The sequence below is a fragment of the Ascaphus truei genome, chromosome 13, assembly GCF_040206685.1.
Source record: "Ascaphus truei isolate aAscTru1 chromosome 13, aAscTru1.hap1, whole genome shotgun sequence".
NCBI classification, from domain to species: Eukaryota; Metazoa; Chordata; class Amphibia; order Anura; family Ascaphidae; genus Ascaphus; species Ascaphus truei.
The window spans coordinates 45064024-45071139 of NC_134495.1; the positions used below are offsets into that span (position 1 = coordinate 45064024).

The 7116-nt window shown below is 41.4% G+C and overlaps 1 long non-coding RNA gene across 1 annotated transcript; it reads right to left on the minus strand.

The window, feature by feature from the left end:
- Positions 1–2108: 2108 nt before the first annotated feature.
- On the minus strand, positions 2109–6012 carry LOC142465305 (uncharacterized). Its single transcript, XR_012787838.1, has 3 exons — positions 5993–6012; positions 5269–5345; positions 2109–2195 (listed from the first exon to the last, which is right to left on the minus strand). It is a non-coding gene; the product is annotated as an uncharacterized LOC142465305 (long non-coding RNA).
- Between the last annotated feature and the right edge of the window lie 1104 nt (positions 6013–7116).

Below are 7116 nucleotides of genomic sequence, written 5' to 3' on the forward strand. Positions count from 1 at the left end.
ATATGTTCCTGCTTCAGCACTGGTGGCTCAATCAGAGGCTCAGAGCCTCTGATTGATCCACTTGCGCTGAAACTTGGATATCCTGAAAACCTGACCTGTTGGGGGAAGGGGGTTGATGACTGAAGTTGAACCCCACTGCATTGTGCTAAAGTCTCCAGCTGCAAAATCCAGGAGTCTCACTAAATGCCACGGGAGATTGTACTTGCAATGGCTTATCTCTCAGACGGGCCGGCAGGACACGGCACAGTGAGATGCCTTCGCTTTGATAGAGGTGGTGCACCGTTTGTGTCGGCTTCACCTAAATTGTGCAGCCACAAGACTGACACACAGACACCTTTATAATCGTCTTTGTATATGTAAGTTATTTGATTTGTTTACAGCACGAGCTGTGAGATTATCTCCTTGCCAACCCCTATTCAATAAAGTGTTAAGTTGCCATCACATTATTATTAATTATTACGTTAGCGATAGCCGGACTTGTCTGAATCCGTCACGTCTATTCTCACGGACTTACCCGGCCCAATCTGATCACGGAATTAGTCCATCAATAAGTCTCACTCACGCGGATTCTAAAGAATCCTGCGACGGATTCAACCTGAATCCTTCCTGCGCACTCCTAACAATACGAAACAGGGGTCTGTCCGGACAGTCACAGGTTAATGGTTAAACTACATTATTAAGTAAATAGTGTATACATGTTTAAGCTATAGTACTATATCTTAACCAACCCACAGCTAAACCCTGCAGTGCCTTCAACACAATGGCGAAAACTTGAGGCTGCTGTACTATTTTTACCTCTCTCTCCCCTCCCTCTCCCTCCACCCCCCTTTCGCCCCTTCCTATCCCCCTCCCCTTTCTGCCCTCCCTCTCCCTCTCCTATAATTCTGTTTGCGGGTTCGTAAAACATTTCCAGATTTCGATTCCGAATCCATCGGACGGATTTTCAGTGATAGAAAAAAAAACAGATCTGCCTTTTGAGACTGACCCGCGGAATTCTGAGAGACGCTCGCCAATCCGCCGCGGAATTCTGAGAGATGCTGGCCAATCCGCTGTGGAATTCTGAGAGATGCTCGCCAATCCGGCGCGGAATTCTGAGAGACGCTCTCCCATCCGCCGTGGAATTCTGAGAGACGCTCGACAATCCGCCGTGGAATTCTGAGAGACGCTCGCCAATCCTCCGCGGAATTCTGAGAGACGCTCGCCAATCCGCCGTGGAATTTTGAGAGACGCTGGCTAATCCGCCATGGAATTCTGAGAGACGCTCGCCAATCCACCGCAGATTCCAAAAAGGTCACCCATCTCTAATTAACACCCATAACATTGCCAGGAAATTGTGTTTGGATTTTATGATCCAATCCTTCCAAGGGCAAAGGTGTATAACTGAGGACAGTGGGATAGCTACCGTAACAGGGTAAAGGGATCTCTACAATATTTCAGCCAACTTTAAATATTCCTAAATATGTTATCAACTTTTTACATTTCCATGGAAAACAAATTCTCTGTAGAGTTTGAATCATCTCTTACCAATGTCATGTGAAGATCAGACTGTTTGTCAGGCCTAAAAAAGAGGCACTTTTTTAACCAGGGCTGTGCTAAAAAAAACTGTGTAATGCAGCAGGCATAAGCTTATAAGGGTCCATGTTAAAATGGATTTAGACTAAAAGGTGACACTATGTGCTCATTTGCATGTCATTTCACAGAATCCCTGGCTGCAGTGGAAGCACTGTATGCTAAGAGATAATGGGGAATAGCAGGATTGCAGACCGGTCTGAGACATGTGAATGTGCTCACAAAGGATGTTGTTATTCAAAGTAATAATTATGTTTCCATTAGTAAACAGATAAACATAAAGAGTTGACATGTTTGAATTTATGGGCCCCAGAGAAAAACAAAACATATTCATTGTCGCAAGATGCAAAGAGTTAAAACAGTTTTTAAAGAGTGGTTGAATCTTTCTAAGAAATCTAACTAACTAACTAACTAACTAACTAACTAACTGATAAGTTGTTTTACAGATGTGTGACTGCCCCTTTAACAACAGCTGGTTGTGATCTGACAGTACAAGCACAAGATATAGAAATGCCCGTAATACTCACATTGAAAATGTTCCACAAACAGGCACTGAGTCTGCGCAGCGCTGCATGGAAGGGGCTGGCAGTTACCTGGTGCACAGGTAAAGCATTCCAGAGCTTCACCTGGGGAGAATGCACAATACAATCGGCTGAGCACAACACACCTTCTAGTCACAGTATGTACAGTATGAAGAACTCAGTATTACTGTGGGGCATTAAGAGATCTAATCACTGAAATCTCCCAGACACAAAACCAGTGCAAAAAATATATAGCACCTGATTGATTATAGAAAAGGAATACAGTACCATTATAAGCTATTTTCCTTTGATAAATCAAATTAAATTCTTTTGCACTGGTTTTGCCCTAGGATTGTAGCCGGAATAGTTTCAGTGGTGGCCAACTCCAGTCTCAGGTCAGGTACTCAGACTATCCCTGCTTCAGCACAGGTGGTTCAATCAGTGGCTCAGTCATAACAGAAAAAATTGGGCATGGGTAATTCTGAGATCCAATAAATCAATGATTTGCCCTCAAACATTGGACCGTGGTGCGGATGCAGAACGGACCGTGACATGGGTCAGATGAGAGAACCCCCTGAATTACAATCAGGCATGAAGGGAAGTCACAGGTCACATAATCTGGCCATATGCCCTGAGATTGGAAGTCTCCTAAATCTATATTAGGATAACAAAAGTCTCAGTGTGATCGGGAGTTGGCCAACCATACATCATTGTATCCTAAGTGCATGCAGCTTTACTAAAGTGCGGGCTTCTCAGAAGATGAAGCTGAGAGTTACCAGACCATTCCCAATAGATGGGAATATTGTACAATTAAATGACCTTCCAGCGATAGGGTTCCGGGTCTCACTACACAGATGGTTCCAGTTACTCAACTACTTACTTCTATGGAAGTTATGTATTATCTAGGAAAGAAAGGATCCCTTTGTGTGGCACTAGAGAAACCCCCCTAATTTAAACAATTTAACTTTATTAGTGTAAATTAAAAAAATAATGTTTGGAAGTGAGAATGATAAACGGACAAAACAATACAAATAAAATCAATTAAAATGACGAAGGGTGTGTGGGCGTATATGTGCTGCTGATCAAGCTTATTTTTAGTATGCATACATTATATAGTATACATTGCAACTTAAAGCTCATGATCAGCACAGGTAGAACCAACAAAATGGATATGCAGTAGTATAGCCACTTCGTATACTATCACTAGTTGGTTGATAGGTGTTGAGTATACTTAAACTGTAAGATAATCAGTGCACATTATATTCTTCTGTATCGTGACAAAATAATAACCCAGATTTGTAAGTAGGGACCCAGACTTGGAACCACTTACCACTAAACTGTTGCAAAATGAAACTGTTTAGTTGAGTTTGTACTTAAAGTAGCACTTCAGTGAATTCACACAGTGACTGCAATCCTACATAACATCGATGTAGATCTTGTTAGTAACAGCAATGTTTGTAGCACTGTTGGATAAATTAAAGCAGTGATTGAGAGTGTATCACGTTCAGTAATTATATCTACAAAATCGGTTCGAGCGCTGTTGCTGCCCATGACTGCAGTCTGCAAAGCGCTCCAACCATAAACGCGCCCACGCCACTCAGATAAGCCGGCGTCACTAAGGAAGTGACATCAGATGTACCCGACATACGTTTCACCTGCGTGGCTTCATCGGGGGCTAGTTCCAAGGGATGCTGGTAGGATTTTTTTATACACAATGGTTGCTATGGTAGCTAATAGCTTCACACTGCTTATTGGTCCTAGTGTACCCACTGGACATTGAAGTATCACACATGCCCGCCATGACACTGTTGGTTCGCTGATGGGGGCGTGTGAAGCTCCTCCGCCTATCCTATGGGTCTCTTAGCTGAGGGGAGGGAACAAATGTGCTTAATTGGTTAACACGGTAACACTCACAGTAGTATTCTGACGCTGGTGATGCCCACTCCTCCATTGCCATCGACATCATAATAAACTCGGATTTGTTGTCCACTCCCATTATGTGTTTGTTTATCTCCATCCTCATTGAGATCAGCATATTTTTATTAGCTGGTGATATCTAATTGGATCTAAATACATCTCTTACTAAAGTCCGATCTTAATTTGGAGCCGTAATAAGTACTCTTTGATCCGAAGTGTCATAGCTACATCGATATCATTGTAATCAATCGCAATGGATAGAGTAACCCAACATTTTAAGTGAGTTAAGATTATTTGAGTCAGTTTATGGAATGGGATAATCTTAGGTGTATTATGCCCCACTTAGAATCCCCGGACGTACATTATAATAATTGCTGTGCTGTCTAAGCTGATGTTCGCAGCTGATTATTGCAGTGGTCGTATAGCCTGAAGGTAGGTGTAGTAGCATACATTATTATGCTATTTACTAATAAGGGCATAAGAAACTAATCCAAGTTAATATCCACTAATGGGTGGACGAGGTCAGATGGAATAGTCAACTCCTTAGCCCCGTAGCACTGCTGATAGGTCTAGCTCCCTAATAATTAGATAGATCATGATTCTCAATATAACATATTTGCAAAGTTCCCTTACTATTATAGCCATCCCCATTTAGTGCGAGGCTATATAGTTGGTCTTATTCAGTATTTTAATTACATTTTTAATTACATTTGTCAATACTGAAAACAAAGGGGACGGGGGTCCTACCTGACCAGATGTATTATGGCTACCTAGTTACCATGATGATTGATCAGGAGGTGTAGAGACATTGAAAATCATTTTAGGTTTACATGTAGTTACTTGTATCGGGGCTAGATGAATGGAGTAAATAAAAAACCTTCATTTAATCCTTCCTGTGCTAATGTGGATAAGGTGTAAAGCCACCGGGATTCCTTCTGTAGAAGCTTCTTATCCCAATTGCCACCTCTTTTTGCAGAGGGGGGGGGGGGCACTATCAATTCCTTGAATGTACACAGCTCTTTGGAAGTTACCAAGTTTCCCTTATGTCTAAATATCATTCTGTGGCTTTAGCTGAAGTTTAATATGAATTCTCTATTTTTTTTAAAATCCCACTTCACTTAATTTTCGAGATTATTTCAAAATCAGCCCAATTAGTTTTTTTAATATTAGACATTTTCAGAGATGGAAAACATACCCACCCTCCAGCCTTCTCCATTTCTAATATATAATATCATCATAAAAACATAAAACGGTGACCTACCCCATTGCAGAGAGCTCAGCAAAAGTAGGATTGTGAGATGATAAACTGAGGCCATTCTGTGCAGTTTCGGATAAGACCTGGAGATAAATGGAATGAGAGAGACAGGGAGCGGACATTTCTGTACTCACTGTACATACAGTATGATTAAATAATCCCTATAATATCCCTTCTTGCATCTAATATTATCTCCATGCTATTTCTCTATTCTGTCATTGTATGTTGATATATGAATCTCACAAGATGTCTGAGCTTAGCCTGTCCAACTACACATTCTCTCCAACACGTCCTCAAACATATTTCATGTTTCCTTCAAATTCAACGTCATTTCTATACTAAAGTGTTCAGAGATCTTTCTTATTCCTTCTCTCCCTGATAATAATTCTTGTTTTATTTATTCCAATCACTCATTTTATCTGGCCATAGTCCATGTGTTTCCTCTATGTGTTTTTATTTTCTATTCTGCCTCAAATATCTGCATATACCACTTTTTGGTCACCTGCAGCTGACCTGTCTCTCCTTACTCTCACCTATTGTATTATACTTGTTCAACATATCAAATCTATATCCCTCACTTCCCTTCTTTCTGTCTGTCATTCACTTTATTCTGTCTGCCTTTTACAGTAGTCTCTCCCTTCTCCAGTGCCCCATTCTATCATTATCTTCTATCTACAAACTTCTCTCTAATGAGCTTAGACATATTTGCGCTTTCTCCAGCAATACTCACCTGTATTACCTGGCTGTCACTGTGTCTTTTAATCCGAATGCTTCCTTATTTATACAGTCCTGACTCCCAATCTCACACATTCATGGGACATCCCATTTTATCAACTGTTCCAAAAACCAATCAACATTTGGATTCAGGAGGTTGAATTAATGAAACAATTACTTGTCTGGCTCAATTTTGACATCATGCTTTTGATTTGATTTCTCTTTAGTTATCGGGGTTTCCATGGATAACCAAGACTCTATTATAGCTCCCCCTACAGGATTGGTGTGTCAGGCAATTGAAACAGTTCGGGCCAACTGTTGAGGGGGAGATATATTAGATTAAACCAGTATGTGAGGCGTACTGGATATATCAACTGAGGACCCTCTCTCCATGTGGTCTGAACATAGATTTTGAACTGGGGGCTTTTTTGAATAAATAGATTTCATTTTGAGTGACCCAGATCTGCTCTAATATATCCCTATTGCAGCCGTACTTAGTTCATTTGGAATGGGGGTCTTTACAAGCTCTTTCATGTTTGGTCTGGTACTTAGAACTACTGTATTACACACATGTATAATGATGTCCTTTTATTGTTCATTGTTTGTAATGTTGTGTATGTTTTTATGTTAGTAAGGCTGCATTTCAGTGCTAGAAGTGATTGACAAGTATTCTGATCAATCTGGGTGATTGCGATGAAGGTGAAGGGTGGGATTTATTCGACCAATCAGAGTCACCGCAATGGAATAAAAGTAACCAATCACTAGTACTACCTATATCCCCCTGAAGAAGTGTCGCGCAAGCGCACGAAACGCGTAGGGTCAATGTTCATCAGCTAATCTGACGGAACTGACGTGAGCAGCGCGACAGGCGTGTTTGGAAGCATCAAGCAGGAAGAGTTTTTTTCCACTCAAGGTCCGCCCCCAGTGTCGGAGCATCCGTCCTAGGAACGCGTGACAGCACTGGAATGCATCCACGGACACTCCAGCACCAACCGGAGGATAAGCTGACACCTCCCTGCTATTCATTCACATTGCCTGTATACTCCAACCATCTTGTGAGAAGGGTCCTGGTTTTAAGCCACGGTCCAGCGGTCTCACTGTTATCCTCATTTCAGCAATTTATTGTTTTATATTTTTTAT